At 36.7% G+C, this 18,216-nt stretch overlaps 1 protein-coding gene across 5 annotated transcripts in view; it reads left to right on the plus strand.

Annotated features, from left to right (window-relative positions):
• The window catches only part of FOXP2 (forkhead box P2), a 298,101-nt gene extending 295,510 nt beyond the window's left edge, over positions 1–2,591 (plus strand). For 4 of the 5 annotated variants that reach the window (XM_010004284.1, XM_010004286.1, XM_010004289.1 and 1 more), the window contains exon 16: positions 1–639. This exon is cut by the window's left edge and continues 820 nt beyond it. The gene's annotated coding sequence lies outside the window, so the exon portion shown is untranslated. The other variant, XM_010004285.1, reaches the window with a different exon arrangement.
• Positions 2,592–18,216: the final 15,625 nt, after the last annotated feature.

Genomic DNA, 18,216 nt, shown 5'->3' on the forward strand with positions numbered 1-18,216 from the left:
AAGTGCAATCCTAAGCTAACATTGTCTGTGCAAGCACCATAGAAACATTTGCATATCTGCATATATCTTACAACTGTACTCTTTACCTCCTTGTGATAAAGCTTTGTCTACCTGCAAACACAGTCAAAGGCTACAGCTGCAAACCAAAGCCAACTCTAACAATGGCCAATAGCTCAACGACAGAAGCAGCCACATGCTTTGGTCAGCCTTCTGTAACTTTAATTAGTACAAAGGAACCTTTCCATGAACTACCTGCTGTTTTCTGATGACCTCTGGGATCTTTTCATTTAGCCCTATACAAAGAAACAAATATGAAAAAAGTCAATTCAGTCACAGTGTAATCTTCTGAGGCCAAAAGTCAATCTAAATGCAGTGAAGATTTGCTTTCATTTAAGACAGAGGTGAGAACAAAGTCTGCAGTGGAAGTTATGATAGAAAGCAACAAATGTGGATCACTGACCAAAATAATTATGTACTTGATGCAAATGCAGATTGCATATTGTTATATAATACATTATGTTGGGTTTTTTTTTCCCATTCGGTCTGTTTTTTTTCTGTGGTGAATACATGTTGTTAGAAGATGTCTTGTATGGTCTTAATCTTTGTTGTGTACTATTTTTTATAGTCTTAAGTTATAATGAAAAAAAAAAAAAGTAGGAACCAAACATAAAGGTCTAGTAAAGCCAAAAATTAATTTCATATTGATTTAAAGTGATCTAGGTGAGTTTTTACACTGAAAGCAAAGATATAGCAATTGTAGTCCATGGTATTTATTTTCAGTCAAACCAAAGTTACATATAATTCTGCCTCTGCTTATACGGGATATTAACACTAACAATACACTCCCTTTGGAAGACTTGCACAGGCCAAATTGTTGGAATGCTGGTTTTTTTGACAACTCCAAACCCAAAAAATATGATAATGCGTTATGGTGTAGTTGAAAATAGCATAGTCAGATGTTTGCTTAAAACCTAGAAACTTTACGTGTTGCTTTTCATGTGCTGTGCCAAGTCTTGATAATACTTTTTCCCCCAACCAAGGGACCTCATAACCTGATTATGGTTATTGCTTTACAAACAGTTTTTGACAGAAGGTGGCTGCTAGAGCTTAATGTACGTACCAGTTCCATGTGGTGGTCCTGGTTCTTGCAAACTTAAGCTCATCATTTATTCTTTGCTGAAGTCAGCAAATAGACTTAAAGATATACACAGTCATCTACCACGCCAAATAAAAGGACATAACGGCTTTCAAAAGGGTTTTCCCACTTACCCAAAAGGCTTTCTGAAAGCTTCTACCTCTGCAAAAGAAAAAAAAAAAAAAAGAAAAAAAAGAAAAAAAAAAGAAAAACAAAAGAAATTAGAACCATTATGGCAGATTGCATGAATTGTGAGAACGTCACAGTAACTGCTACTTTTCATTATGTTTGTCTTTGGGTCATGATCAACAGAAGGTTTACGGTACTTACATCGAGAGAAGGATTCACCTTGTAAGCAATTGTTTTCAGTCAATCAGTCGTCTAAGATTCTGATGTGGGGTTTACCTGAAAGGGAATGAAGGGTCTTTCCGAGTGCATGTGCAAGAGACTTTGATGGACTGGAAGTAAATGTGGTAACTGTACCATCAGGAAGGTGGCCTAAGACTACAATGCTAAAGTATGCATACCTCAGTTACAAAACTTTTGAAAGGAAGTCTCAGCCACAGAATGCATATACCTGTAGAGTTTTGCATGGGTTTTATATAAATACAATTAAAAAAAAAAATAGCTGCTTGCACATTATACCAGAAAAACCTCCAAAACTGCAATTGCTTTGAAAATAGATTTTAGGTTTTTTTGGAGTTTTCTGAGATGCTTGGTCTGTATTTTGATAATTGTGCATATTATGTAAAAATGTTGGTGGACCCATAAATGACCAGACTTTTTCTAAGAAAAATGTTGCTTTAATGCATTTCATGTATTTTTACTCTTATATCATTGCTTGCTAGTAATAGCAAATCTGCTTTTCTGCATCTGCTTTGCGTAGCTATTGTAAGGCTTTGAACTAATGTATGTATTTATTGCTTGAACTTCTGTGCATACCTTATAAAGCATATTGTCTGACAATTTAAATGGCTCATGTATTCTTGCTTCTATCATTCGCTGAGGACGGGGATGATGATCTTTTGTATACAGCAAATTTTACCTGTAGCACAAACATCTGTTTATGTATTGGTGGGATATACCTGTTTTATTTATCTTTTTTGAGGTAAACTAATTTTTGATACTTTTCATTACTGTGTACTGTGTTCCTACCTTGAATTCTCTGACGTTAGAAGTCATGGTTGAGAATTGTAACAGCTGTTATTCGTTCTGTATTCATGGCTTTCACTGCTGAATAAAATAAAGGACCAAACCTAGGATTTGAAAGAAAACTGTCTACCTCTAACACCAGGGAGTTATCAGATTTTATTTTACATAGTTTTAGTCTATGAAGTCACAATTGCTTAAACCTAGTGGGCTGAAGGCTTATATTCTGTGTGGTTGAATTCATGGCACAGTTATACTGTTTGAAAATCAATTAAGGTTACATGTGAATGTTACAAGTATTTGGTAGTATTGCCACTAACTGGGTTTTCTTTAGATAAAGCAGATACGGGGAAACTGTCATCAGCATTGTATGTCTACAGCTGATTAACTTCATAAGAATGCATTTCTTTGTGATTAGGGAATCCAAGCGCAGTGAGCCAGGATCAGAGCTACTGAACTACACTTAGTATAAACCAGCCTGGACTATAAACCAGTCCTGGGTCCCCTGTAGTCTCATGTACAAATTTCCTCAATTTGGAAGTTCATATTTTGGATTTTTTTCAATTAGTATTATTTTGCCTGCATGCGCTAATAATAATGTGCATTTGGAAGGGGAGCTTTACTATTTTTCTAAAGCTATTAACCAATAGCTCATTTTGCCCTTGTTATTTTGTCCATTAAATTTGGCATATTTAGGAAGAAAGGATGTACATTTTACAATAGAATTGATGTATGAACAGTGTTTTCACTGCTGATGGATGTAAAAATGTATATGAAACCATTTCATTCACTTGCTTACATTTCTGGAGTATAAATAAAAAAAATATAATTCTTTTTGATCCATTTATAACCCAAAGGGTTTTATTCTTTCTGGGAAGAACTTTCTTCCATCTTAAAAAGCTCAGGTAATAAAAGTATTTCTGTAGCTTGCTGTAGCTCCCTTATGAAGGGCTTGGGATGCTTGAAGCATACCTAGCTTTATCCAAAAAATAGCAAAAAACCCCAAACTTAATGACAACAGCACATTTAATTGTGTATGTTACTGTGCAAGATACAGCATGTTATGAAACATGCTAACCCTTCATGCAGACACACCCAGACTTAGTGGGGTTTAGCATGTGAAGAGAATTTGTTAAGCTCCTTTTTGGCAGTGATATTTAATGGAAAACTATTTTTAAGAAAATGAATCTCTCATAAGTATTGTTGGTGTTGTTGAAGTTTTTTTTCACTATCAGTTTTGGAAGGCAGTAGATGGAAATGTAAATAATCAGCTGTGTGTTGTGACTTATCCTCAAAAATTTTGCATGTATCCACTTGCACACATGTCCACTACTCGCTGACTGATTCAAAATGTTGGATGCCATGTTGAGCAGTACATAAGAGACTTCTGTCCTGTGGCTCTGGCTTGTCTAAGGTATCTTTTTTTTCTTTTAATGTCATGAAAGTAGTGGTGGTGGAGTTCTTGCATTATCATCAATAACATTAGAATTAAGTCTTAGGATATTTCTACCTGAAGAGCTTAATAGTAAATCATAGAATGAGTTGGAAGGAATGTTTGAAGATCATCCAGTCCAACCCCACGTGTGGACAGGGACAGGTTTCACAAGATCAGGTTGCTCAGAATGCTTTAATGTCTCCTGCCTAAGTTCTCAGAAAGCTACTTGTGTATTGAACTAAAAGAAATGCCAGTACAACCATACTTTCTATATAACTTAACCCTAAATAAATTAGGAAAAAAAAAAAAAAAGTCAAAATATACCTTATATATAGCTCAGTGTAATTACAACAGTTGTATCTGTGTGGTAGAAAATGTTTTCTTTCAGTACTTTTACAAAGCTAAAAAATAACAATATATCTGAACTATGATGCTTACCTATTAAGAATTTGATTAATGCTGTTACTAGAGCAAATAGAAGCCATGCCTAAACATGTGAAAGATTTTTTATTCTAATCGATGTATCTAGGTGTAGGTGCATTGATGCTGTTGAAATGAATCAGAATGCTGGGGGTTTATTTTTGCTTTTTTATAAAGAGCATATACATACATACATACATATTTATTTATTTATTTCGGAGACCAAATGTTATACTACAAACCTGCATTTGCAAACAGTCACTAACAAACACATGGGAAGAAAGGGAAAACTTCAAGTAGTCCGGCTGTGTGTGAACAACCTGGCGAGAGTCGCTGTGCAATGTGCAGACAGAGGACATGCTGTTACTGACCTGTTGCTCAAATCCTCAGTCTTCAATTGCTTCTCCAGGCCTGACGATACCAGTTCTGAGGAAAAAGCTGCTATAGGTTTTCTCTCACTGTAGGGGAGTAAAATTGTCTGTGACAGTTCTTCGATTCTTATTCTAACAGTTTATATAATGCAAAAACAGTGATTTTTACTGCATGTGGGGCCTTCAAGGCAAACTGGACAGCAGAGCCTGGGCCTGAGATTAATTACAGATATATAATGTTTACGTGGCAGAAAAGGGGAATCAGTCAAAAGTTGGACACATTGCATCAAAAGTATAAATGATACTTGGGACTTCTTCAAGCTCCTAGATCATTTCACAATTAAAGAAAAAGGCCCCAAAACCAATATCTACCCTCCTTCAAATTTTTTTTTTTTACTTACAATTATGTATGCATAATTAACAGGAATATTTTTAATTTTTTTGCTCTCTACACAAATATGCATAGGATAATTGATTAATTTTTCAATATTAAACCCCTGATAATCATGAGAAGCTAAAACTCATTCACTGAAAATGAAGACAACAAAGCAGCACAAATGAATGGGCTCTAGTTATAGAAAGTACTGTATGTTTTAGTAAGATATTGCCAAAAACATTTCCACTATTTCTCCTAAGAAGTATGAAGGCTGGGCCAGGAAATTATGAGGCAGACAATCTAGCTAGTACTACTATAAATTAATATATTATATTGCAAGTTTTACCATTTCTACTTGAAACCTGAAAAAAAGTGAGCAAGAAATTAATAATGGGCAAGGAATTAGAGGGGAGGAAAAGCTACTAGTCTGAAAAAAAATATTCTGAAATTTTAGGAATTATAGAATTTTTGTCCATGAATTAGTCAAGCAGTAATAATAGGGGATGCATTTATTGTTACAGTCCAATTTAATATTCTTTGCCTGAAACATCAGTAAAATCTGTGGAAACTATTCATGCAGATCAAAAGCACAGCGTGACTCTAAATCATTTCAGTGAATACTTTTTATTTAGGTAAGATTTTTTAAAAACCCTGAAGGTAGACAACCTTATAGTATGTAGCCAAATAAACTAATATGTCAGCTAATATATCAAAGTGAACTTTTTCTCTCATTGCATAGCCATAGTATGTGGCTAAATGAAAGAAAATACCTTAGCTCAGAATGTGAAAATCAAGAGCTAATAAAATATCTCTGAGAAAACAAGAACAAAATGCTACTGAAAGTTAAAAACATTTTTAAGTTACTGTAACAAAGGCTAATATTCTTACTAGCAAAAATAAAAGGTAAAAATTATTTTTTTTCTTTAATACCTCTTGTATTACTAATAACGTGGTCACCACAGCTATGCATATAGCGAGATCCAATACCGTGTAGAGGAGAAACCTATGCTTCACATAACAGTGAGATCTATAGACTTTCAGGATTGTTTTTTGTTTATTATACAATAATATAGGACAGGAACATAAACATTTATGCCATACATTCATTTTTTTCCTATTTCTATTTTCTGAAGTTAGTAATAAGCCAAGTGCTGTCTTGAAGGAAGGTTGTTTTATTGCTGTATCGTCATTACCCCTGAGCCAGCAATTCAATACCTATGGGTAAATCAATATCCAGTAGAAACACGTGGTAGCTAATAAGATTCAATAGATGTTGGGCCCATGTGTGGTTTTTTTATGCATTTTTTAATGCAGGACTTTCCTCAGCCTGAGCTGGAGTCTTGGGGCAATGGTAGGGGTTTTCCAGCCACCAGTTGGCTTCACAGCATCATTTCTGTACTGATTTTCTTCTGCTGGAAAACCCCATTAATTGTATGTATTCCATCTTGTTTATTTAAATATGTGTTCAGATGGGAAAAAACCTGACATGTTTTATGTATGAAGTTAAAAGTTACTTCTGAAATTTGGTAAGATTCTTTTTTCAAAATATTTTCTAGTTTTCCCATGTTCATATTATTTAAGAAGCCACTCCCAAGTGCCAATTAATGTAATTTTTATTGTTGAGAAGTGGATACATCTTACTTGAAATCTGTAGTAATCCTTTCAGATTGTAATTCAACTTTTATGTCCTTCAAGGTAAGAAATGTAATTTCAAATAGTAGAAGAAAGCTATAAAATCCAGTGGAGAAGGAAAGCCAGGTCTCTGAGACCACGCAGTGACTGCAGGATGGAGAGACTGGAAATGGCATTTGGACATGAGTAAAGTCAGTAGAACCAATTAATTAAGACAATGAACTAGAAGAAATTTCATTTACCTGAGAACCTAAAAAAAGAGAAAAGGGGAAAAAAAATTTGGATCACACTGTGAACTTTCACTCTGCTTTTTCTTCAGATGATATTATCATATTACTGAACATGGTTCAGGAAAAAAAATAAATTGAGTGCCCAAATAAAAAAGCTTTTTCTGTTTTCAGTATGCCTTTTCCCTTCATGTTTTGAGTAGCTTCTCAAGAATTACAGTGTATTCCAAACATTACAGAGAGCATAAAGCAACTTGCAAAACCAAGGTAACCAGTATCTCTTAGAACTTGTTGGGTGTTATCAGGAGTTTGAGGGGTGGCAGCATTTCACCCTGTCCCACAACCTTTCCTACAACAGTAACTTAGCACAGGAACAGATGGGGTCTAGACAAAGACCATTTTACTCCTTAAAACACACAGCAAAAGTTACAGTAGAAAATTCAGCTGTTGACAACACATTTCCCATTCACAGTGATGCTGGTTAAATGCAAGCAATATACTCTCTCGTTCAAACAATTTTTTGAAACAGCCTTTAGTTTTTCAGTGAGTTTGATTTTCTGGTGCTTATAGTCATGAAGAAAAGCTAAAGCTTTACAAGTACAAAGGTACTATGAAAAATTAAAATTACCAGTCCTGGCATTTTCGAACTGCTGAATGTTATAATTTGTGCACTGTGACTCTGTGTGTTCAGTTATTTATTTATTTTTTTTTATGCCTCCCACTCTGTACTTGTAAATTCATACATAAAGATGAATCTGCAGTATTTTGTCAGATGAAATTATCCACCAACAAAAGCAATAACAGGATCTTCAACACAGCATAAACAAGCATGCAGAACCACATATTTAATCTAAAATACCCATTACTGAACACAGTTGCCCATTTAATCTCAAGGAGAGGAATTCCTTTCCAGATAGCTCTCAGATCTGCCTCTGAAAAGCTTTTCCCTGCCATTACAGGAGCAAACTCACCTTGAGCAGGCACAAAGTAGAGCTGAAATGGCAATTCTAGTTCATATTCAAAAAAAGGAGCTATTTGAAAAGCCCACCTTTGTCCAAGACTTTCTGAATGTGAGTGGCCTCCCTTTTCCCTCAGCAACCCAGTGGTTTATCTCCTGGAATTGTTTAGATGTTTCTCCCCTGGGCTGTTCCAGAGGTACTGATCAGCTTGGCCTTCTGCTGACTCCTGAGAATAAGGGCCATTTGCCAAGTCAGCAACTTGTACTCCGACAGGCTGATGGAGACCTGAGCAACATTCAGACCACTTATTCAAAAGGTGCTTATTTTAATAAGGAGTTGTCATGAGCCGATATTGAAGGGCTACCATAAAATACACACTGTACTGCCCAGCGTGCAGGCTGGTAGCAGGGGCTTTGGTAAGGGGAAAAGGAGGAGGAGGAAGCAATTCCAATGGGCTGAAAGTTAGTTTAACTTAGGCAAACTTTCACTTCAATAAACAAACACATAAATGAGACAAATTCTGCTTTCTTACATGCTTTATAATGAAAGGTTCACACATCTTTGTGTGAAATACAAGTTTGGGCCTAATCAACACCTCCTAGTCATTAGCGTGCACATTCTATATATAACTTCTTTTCCTTTGTGCAGCAAGATAGTAAGGTCTCTTTTCCCTTTCATTCAAACATAAATTATATAACTAATATATTTTTAGCTTGAAAAATGTAATTTAAAAAATCAGATGGATTTTTTAGTTGAACCAATGTTATTTGGTCAATCAGCCCTAATCACAGCAAAATAGGCAAAGAATACAGTAAAAGCAAAATTAAGCACAGTGGAGTGGGCAAGGTCTGCATAGTATTTTTCACCTCCAAAATTCTATCTTTATCAGTCTTTGCTTCCAATGTATCTTTCTATAATATAGTGTCTTTCTATATAAGAAAAGATAGTATATAGGAAAATACTTTATTGGCTGGTAAATGAAAGTCTAGATGCAACTCTCCTGCTAAGCCACTGTCCCACAAAAAAAGAGAGGGTAGAAGAATGAAATGGAGGTGTTGCCTTAGTAAAAGGCTCCTTATATGTTACTAAAACTAAACCCTTTGGAAGCGGTTTGATTTGATCTCTGTTACCAAGCTACCTGAGCTTCAGCCTGTGGCTCTGCCAGGCTTGAGTATCACACCATAGGAATTTTGGATGACAATACCCATACTTTGTACAAGTCAGGCAGCCTTGTAACTAGAGTGGCACAAATCCCAGGGGAAAGCCTGTTTGGGATAACTCGCTGGCTGAAAATCAGCTGAAGAACATGGTTAAATGTACCAGTCATTGGTCTGGATTGGGCACCTTACTGTCACAATGAGCTTGCTATTTAGCTGAGGCTTCCCCACTCCATAGAACAATAACAGAAATGACTATATAATGGACTTACTATACATATGAAGTCAGTGATGGTGGCTCCATAGTTATAGAATCATAGAATAATTTGGGTTGGAAGAGATCTCAAAGATCGTCTAGTTCTGACCTCCCCTGCCATAGGCAGTGACAACTTTCACTAGGCCAGGTTGCTCAAAGCCACATCCAGGCTGGCCTTGAACAATTGGTTGAATGGCCCTTTGAGACCTGCAGAGTAGTAATTTCAACCACCAATCAAATGTTTGGACATACTGAATAATAAATAATGATGGAGGGAGCAAAGGATGTGAAGGGTCCAGTCAGCCTGAAAGAGGACCGACAGATCCTTTCTTGCTGATGCTTCAGAACAGAGTCCTCTGAATCATATTTCTGCCAGGATGTTCCACAGTTTTGAAGATCAGAGTTCTGTTTAGGCAGAATACTACTTACTCGTTAAATGAGAGCCAAGAATGTCAGTTTTTAGAAGTACTAGAGACCTACCATTCAATGTCTGGAAAAAAAATATGTTAAAGCTCTCTCCTCCTAATATATAAAAATGTGTAACTGTCACAAAATAATTGTTTCAAGGACATGGAAACATGCTGGGCAAATAGATCAAGTTTTGGATCAGATTAAGAGCTATTTCAGTGCAAGGAAACAATATATTTGAAAATCCTTAAGTTTAAAATTCCTTGATCCCCAAATCCCATTGATTTTCTCCCTCTCTATGCTGTGGTCCTTCTTCTGCTTGCATGATTTTATGGTATTTAAATTCTCCCTAGAGAAGATCACAGGCTCATTTTTCTGCAGACTGTGCAAACATGGCTAAAAAAACATTCTCTAGAAGACTGTAAAAGCTTACAATCAACACGTGTATATATATATATTAATAAAGCAAGACATAAGAAAACTCAGTATATGAAAAATTTACAAAGAAAAGTGATTTGGTCAAAGTCATCAGAAAGATGAGTGATGGAACCAGCAGTATCGTCCAGACTCTGAACAAGGAATCAAGGGCTATAGTCAATGCTCTGTAGTTGCTAGATCTCCTAATACACAATATGACTTATAGCCACAAATGCAAATGTATCAAAATAATTTCCACTCAATTGTATTCTCCTCTGTAAATCAGGAACTGGAAGCTATTGCCATGCACTCAATGGCATTGGTATTAATTGGTCCCATTTCATATTCTTTTTGTCTGACCAATGCAGCTTGACAGTTTCTAATGGGATTTTCAGATGCACACCATGGATTCTTAAGTGATCACTTTTTCTCCCCAAACATATGAATTCACTCTTATTCAGACCTACTTTCACAACCTTCTGGTACCTAATTTCCAAGCACACAATGAAATGCTAATTCTTTCAAATCCATTTTTTTTCCCTGCCAGTAACTGCAGAAACATCTAGATATATGAGTTAATCTAATTAATATTTTCCCTAACTGCAACTGTATTTCATTCAGTCTTTTAAAATTTCTTTTTTAAACTTAGCATTTTGTATTTATTGATACTGGCAAAATTCTACACATTTAAGGGCAAATCAAATATATTCTCTCCACACCAGAGGTCATACTTAGTCCCTATAGCTTGAGTATATTACAGATAGATGAGACTAATTACCAAGGATCCAGCAAAGACAAAGAATGTAGTTTGCTTGGTGAAAAGCGAATGTTAAAACAAGTTACTGAATACCCCTTGGCCTTTGAACTGACACTGTATTTCTAGGACTACTATCTGTGTCCTTGATGGATATTCTCCATTTAGTTAAGAATGGCATTGCTCCAAAATATAGATGTGTTTAAAAAGTACATTTCAAATCCTGCTATTAGTGCCAATTGCAGTTTGAAACGCTGTAGAAAATAATCTGGACTAATCAATATTCTCATTAAGCTTTTTACATTCCAAAATGTCCCAACTGTTGTAATGCATAAAACCAGCAGTACCTTTTAGTGAATAAAACGCCCTTTCATGCCTGACAAAGGAGCAATGAGCTAGACTTTTTTTTATTGTTGACTTAATAGTATAGCTTGTTTACAAACAAATCATATTTAATGCTTGTGCATTACTCCATTGTCTGGTATTTTATTTAAATAATAAAAAAAAGAAGATCATCATATTATTTTGGAAAGAGCTAAATTACACAAATACCATCACAAAGCCTGCTTAACTCTGCTCTGTGTTTATGTAACATATTCTATCCCATTTTTGGCCTATCCTAAAAACAAATTTAATTTTGAGATTGGCTAGATATAGGCCATGTAAGTTTAAAAAAAGATTTGTAAGGGATGATTCTTTTGGATGTGGGAAAATTCATGTCCATTTAATTGGCTCGATGTTTTAAACCACTTGAATCCATTTAATCATTACTTATACTCTATGTATTATTTACTACACATTGAGCAAACCAATGAATCTAAATGACAGTGCCCTTACTCAGGTTTATGCCCTCTACTCGTAGTGATACAAGCTCAAATATCCCCTTTTTGGTATTGTCTTCAAAGCTGTCATACCTATTGCACGAAAATACTCTGGCAGACTTTGTTGAGGCTCTGTCTTAATCTTAATTCTTTTTCTTAGCCTATGGATCTTGTTTCTCTAGCCTTTCTGAATAACTAAGATCATTGTGTTGTTGTGGCACTCTGCTTGCCCTTAGCTGCACCTTCTCCATTTCTGTAATATCCTGTTTTATAATAGGGTGACCTGCACTGTGTCATTTTCTTAATATGGACTCATTAGTCTCCTGGACTGTGCTGGGATAATTTCCTCAAATTTCTATTGAATAATCATATCTATACTTTTCCAATGTATTGTTTGCTTTTACCTCTTCTTTGGCTGATAAACACTACACAAATTAGATCACTTCCCCCCCGCCCCCCCCTTTTTTTTTTTTTTTTTTTTTTTTTCCAGCAGTGTAAAAGCCCTTCTTCTTTCATGTATAGGAGTTTGGTTTAACTCAGAGGCATGTGAAGGGTGTTGGGATAATCTTAGTGGTCTCCTTTCGCTGTCTAGAATGTAAACGTTCCTCCCTCCATCTCCTATCCGTTCCCAAATTGCCTCTTTGTTCACCATTTCTCCCCACTCATGGAAAGCCTCTCTCATATTGCTGCCAGGGAGTCCAGAGTGAATATAGAAAGCCAAGGATTGTCTTCATTAGAAGCTACATGAATATGGACACAGTAATGAGACTAAGAGGTGCAGAAGAGTGTGATATTGATGGAGGCATGAGAGGAATGCTTCATAAGGAAGCAGAAGGGCAGCTGAAGGACATGAGAATGCTGGGAGACGAAGAAAGTACATGAGGGATGGATTTTATGGCATTTAAATTCTCCTTAGAGAAGAGAGCAGGCAAGCACAGAAGAAGAATGGGGAAGTCTCTTGGTCACTATTAACATCCAGCTGGGCAAAAAAAACCCTCACAAACCTAGACCAGTTTTTTTTAAGTATCACCAATAAAACTCACAGTTCATCTTCACAGAGCTTAGATTTTGAACTTTACTCCTGCTCATCAAGACAGTTGCCAAGTCACCAAGCCAGTATTCAAATCACATTGACACATTTGACTACTTAAAATGATAGGAGTTTGGTTTAACTCAGAGGCATGTGAAGGGTGTTGGGATAATCTTAGTGGTCTCCTTTCGCTGTCTAGAATGTAAACGTTCCTCCCTCCATCTCCTATCCGTTCCCAAATTGCCTCTTTGTTCACCATTTCTCCCCACTCATGGAAAGCCTCTCTCATATTGCTGCCAGGGAGTCCAGAGTGAATATAGAAAGCCAAGGATTGTCTTCATTAGAAGCTACATGAATATGGACACAGTAATGAGACTAAGAGGTGCAGAAGAGTGTGATATTGATGGAGGCATGAGAGGAATGCTTCATAAGGAAGCAGAAGGGCAGCTGAAGGACATGAGAATGCTGGGAGACGAAGAAAGTACATGAGGGATGGATTTTATGGCATTTAAATTCTCCTTAGAGAAGAGAGCAGGCAAGCACAGAAGAAGAATGGGGAAGTCTCTTGGTCACTATTAACATCCAGCTGGGCAAAAAAAACCCTCACAAACCTAGACCAGTTTTTTTTAAGTATCACCAATAAAACTCACAGTTCATCTTCACAGAGCTTAGATTTTGAACTTTACTCCTGCTCATCAAGACAGTTGCCAAGTCACCAAGCCAGTATTCAAATCACATTGACACATTTGACTACTTAAAATGAGCTAAAATGGAAAGAAAAAAAAAGCCCCTCACTTGGCAGTTTTTTGTGATTGTATTTGAGTCCCACAAGGTGACACATTCTAAATATGTCACCATCTTTTTCAACAGATCAGACTCTCCATAGATGACTGTGATGCTGAGATCAAAGCAACACTGGTAAACTGTTAGTTGCAACAGGTTTTTACATACAAGCTCCAACAATGGGATTCATGTGTTTGTGAGGCGTGTATCTTCTGGCATGTAAACTGTAGCTTTGGGAGAAATAATCTGTGCATGTTTAAATCTATGACCCTCCCATACAAAGATGGTGACTAATTAGGAAAGATCTTATTATGCCAGATGCAGTCAACACATAATTATATAGGAAAAGGAGAAGGCAATACATATCTACTGCACAAAACCAATTGTTAACGTTGAATGTCCAAGAGAAATCATCCTCCTTGTAGCTCCGTATTTGCTAGCAACAAGGCTCTGCTTCAGCCACCGGTAAAACCGAGAGTCAGGACAGCTCAAGTGCAACAGTTACTAAACATTCAGAAGACCTGAGAGCCGGACCATCTTCCTGCTGCAGAGACTGTGGAGCTCTGACAGGTACTCTGGAGTTGGCTTTAGAACCCTGCTTGAATATTCTGAATCCCTTTAGAACCCTGCTTGAATATTCTGAATCCCATCTTTTCAAGAAAATAAAAAATAGAACCTTTTTCAGTGCTGATGTTTAAGAGGTGTGTGGCACCAAAATTCTGTTATATCTTTTTGACTTGCTAGTTTCAGCTGCTAATTTTTCATGCTTCATATTTGCATGTTCACACATGTTCTTCAAGTTGCATATTAATAAGCATGAAAATATGGTTACATTAACCCACCACAGATAGAATATGCATAATGCCAAACAGATTATTCTGCATTGCTTTTCAGTGGCATAAACAAGGGAATTTCAGCATGAGAGAGATTGGATTGGGAATATCAGTTTGTAATTACAAATTATGTTCAGCTAAAAAAATTATAAGAGATTAGCTATACCCTTACTTTCTGTAATTTTCAGAATCACAACAAAAATATATTAGTGCATGATGTTATCTGCATATGTAGTGATTTTTTAACAGCACTGCATAAATTAATGGAAAGCAGGAGAATGACTACAAGCATGAGGGATTTCACAAGACAAAATTATAGGGAATCACTTCATTTCCAACCCCACTGTGCTATCCATAAGGAAAATTATGCCCATGCTCTTTACTTCTACTGACATAGAAATATTGCCACAGAGATTTTGCAGGATGTGCCTTCAAGCAAGTGCGCTTGTGAGTAAAAAACCCTCAGGTTTATATTCATGATCAGTAATAACACTAGGTGTTGGAATATTTTTTGCACAGAAAACCTGCTTTTTAACTTTTTTAAACTTTTATGTCTAAAACTCTCAGGTTCATAGTAAAAAAACTGAGAGTTTTTAATAGAAAATTAAATTAATTTCTCTAATTTTGCTACAAAGCAATTTTATAATAAGAAAGAACACCTGGTACAGATTAAGGCTTTAAAACTCAGAAATGTCAAACAACAATGGTAGAGCCTACTAGGAGCATGGCAAAGTGTACATTCCATATTTTTCATGCCTGTAAAATTAGAGCTGTTAGCATCCAAATAAATTTCATGTTTTTTCTTGAAATACTCATCTTCTTCAGGCTTTTACTGCTTTTTCCCACTGCCTTGTTTCCTACAGAAGCTGGTGCATTTTTAGCCCCTCTGCAGTTTGATCACATAGTCAGAGAAGATCCACATCAGAAGTTCTGTCTGCTGAGCAGGACGCAACCGATTAGACTATGTACAGCAGCTCAGTTTGTGCCACAGACAGACAGCCAGAGATGGTCTGGTGTAGAGCAATACACAAAACGATTAACAAGTCCACCATTTCTGCCATGTGGCAATCAGTGACACACCAAGAGGTTTTGTGAAAAGAAAGGCTAATTAACCACACAGAGAGAAAAAATTCTGTACTAAGCCACTAGCTTAATATCTGGGATGTTTGCTACATCTCACTACTCTGGGAGGGCAAAAACTTTTCCTCTTATAAAGGTCCTTGGAATTATTCACTTAAAGGCTATAACCTCAATTTAAAAAAAAAATTAACCTTAATACAGGTTTTTTTTTTCTCTTATAGCCTTCTCGGAAAGATGACCACCTACCTCATTCCATTCCCTTCACTTCATGTTACTGCTGAAATGACTCAATTTTTCAATGGTATTCATAAAAATTACTTAACCTTGAAAAAAAAAAAAAAAAAGTTTAAAAAAATAAAAGAAAACTCCTTTGAAAGTGCCAGAGTTCATTTATGTCCAATCTTTATGTAGCTATAATCCAGCTTCTACAGAACAGGCCCCCTGAAGGCCTTCAGAGGTTAAATATCTGAGTTTAGATCCTTATCTTCCTATTACTCAATGTCTGCATCCATTGCACTTTGGTTATGATTTGCCCTCATGAAAGACCCTTGGCACCTTATTCATTTTTGCCTAATGTGGTTTTCTTATTGTTCTGACTGCACATTTTCCACTTCATATTATAACTTAGACATCCAGACAGACAGAGTGAATTTGACAATTCACATCTAAGATCTTATCTTGAAGTTTTTGGGGTGAGAAATACCAGATTGAGTTGCACTTTCCTACCTGATAATGATGTGCAATGAATCGGCTGAGTTAAAACTACCTTACTTCATCTTTTCTGAATGTCCGAGTTGGCCTCAAGGCTAAGAGAAAAGACTGTGAAACAACATGAGCCCAGGAAGAAACCCCTGTATGAGAGAAAGGCACCAGCCACTAAGTGAAATTGGAGGTTTATGTTGAAATTGGGTATGGGAAGCAAATGTGTAGTAACTAAACACCAAATGACTGCAGAGGACAACAAATCAGAGTAGAATCAACAGAAACTACAGATTCATTTATTCCTAGTTATGGTGGAGAATACACTACAAAAAACCTCCTGGGGACAAACAGCCAATGGATAACACTGCTGCATCTGGTAGCAGATATACGAATACATTCTACATGGAGCAACTAGTCTGGGTTTAGTAAGCTACCTGTGTACAAAAAAGTACACTGTGTGATGTGAGATGAGAAACCTGAAAAAGGTTTCCTGTTTATCCATGGGGCAGCAGTCTGGAGAAGAGAAGACTGAGAGGGATCTTATTAATGTGCATAAATATCTGAAGAGTGGGTGTCAAGAAGGAAGAGCCAATCTCTTTTCAGTTGTACCCTGTGAAAGGATGAGAGGCAATGGATGCAAATTAGAGTACAATAAGCACCTCAACATGAGGAAGAATATCTTTACTGTAAGGGTTACAGAGCACTGGAACAAGCTGCCCAGAGAGGTTGTGGAGTGTCCTTCTCTTGGACACTTCCAAGACCCATCTGGATGCGTTTCTGAGTGATCTGCCATAGATTCTGTGGTAGTCGTGCTCTGGCAGCAGAGTTAGACCCTGTGATCTCCAGAGGTCACTTCCAACCCCTACCATTCTGTGATTCTGTGGTTATTGCAGAGGTTGCAAATTTATGTTTCACACTTTGTAGCTGCATAGAAAGTGGTATTTCTCTGTGAATAAAAGAGAGTTACCAATTTCAGAGATGTTATGTTACTTTTACTAAATCTTTTAATACAAAGCCAAATGTTTTATCCAAGAAAGCCCCACAGTTGAGGCCTGAAATGCCCTGTTGGTTAAAGAACGACTATTAAAAGGGAGAGGAAGTGGAAACAGTAAGTGCATTGTTTAAAAGTAACCTTGTAAATTATTTTTTTTTGTCAAAGTGTATTTGCCTAAAAATAAATGCCATTTCAGTATGGGAACATTGTTTATGGATATGTTGTAGGTTCACATACAAGAATACTATGTGTCCATAAACTGTTCTTATTCAATAACCTGTGTAAAATGCACGTGCCGATCTCGGTCCAGCTATCAACAGGTGGTGTTAGCTCCAGTAAAACTCCCTTCTGCTCATGACACTGGTTTTAGGTGTACTCTGTTAGCATGCAGATGGACAGATACTGTCAACAGTTTCTTTTAGCTGAAAAAAAAAATACTGTGGAGGCCTGAAGCTGTGAGATTGCTATACTACACCTTAATATAATAAAAAATCAATGAATTTGGGGAAGGAGAATGTAGGTTCCAACAACAACAGCTCTTTAAAGAAGCAGCCCTGATCCTGCTAAACAAGCATCTAACTGGCTTCATTGAAAACTGTTCTTACTTACACCAACATGTCTATAAAGGTCTGAGGGGTGACATTTAGAGCTCACTGAAATCAATGGCTTAACTGCATTTGATGCTAACAGAGCAAGAATCCTGCTTGATCTTTTCTTTGTTCTGTGAAAGCCTGCATGAGCTTCTCCTCTGCTGCAAACCCATTGGATTCAGTGGGACACTGCAGAGTCTCATTCTTCCCACGGCATTTCGTATAACAAAAAGTTACTTGGCAGTCTCCAGTATTCAGGAAATGCTTTGAGGCAATGTCTGCAATATAAAGGATCACATGCACATACTGAGTAGAGATTTGAACATTATTTTTATCTTAGAAGTGATGTGTCTTAGTTGAAAGACAGGTACAAGAGTGGCAAGTTGCGCACCTCTCCCACTTTCTGCCTATGTGGCTGATTTGCAACCAAGAGGAGCACTGCCACTTTCTTGGCTATTGAGATGTCAAGGGTGCTCCAGCAAAGGAGAAACCACATTTCAGAGCTCCTCCTTCTGCCATTGCAATAGCTGTACTTTTGGGATTGCAAATCTGGTTTTGCAATGGTTGTAGGACAGATTTGAAAATACAGTTTAGGTACAAACAGGCTAGATCAAAGTAGGTCTTAAAGGAATCTGATCTCATATAGTCTAGTGAATATAAAAAATTAACCCACTCTGAGGATATAGT

Source organism: Chaetura pelagica, unplaced genomic scaffold, assembly GCF_000747805.2.
Source record: "Chaetura pelagica isolate M959 unplaced genomic scaffold, ChaPel_1.0 scaffold68, whole genome shotgun sequence".
Taxonomy (NCBI): Eukaryota; Metazoa; Chordata; class Aves; order Apodiformes; family Apodidae; genus Chaetura; species Chaetura pelagica.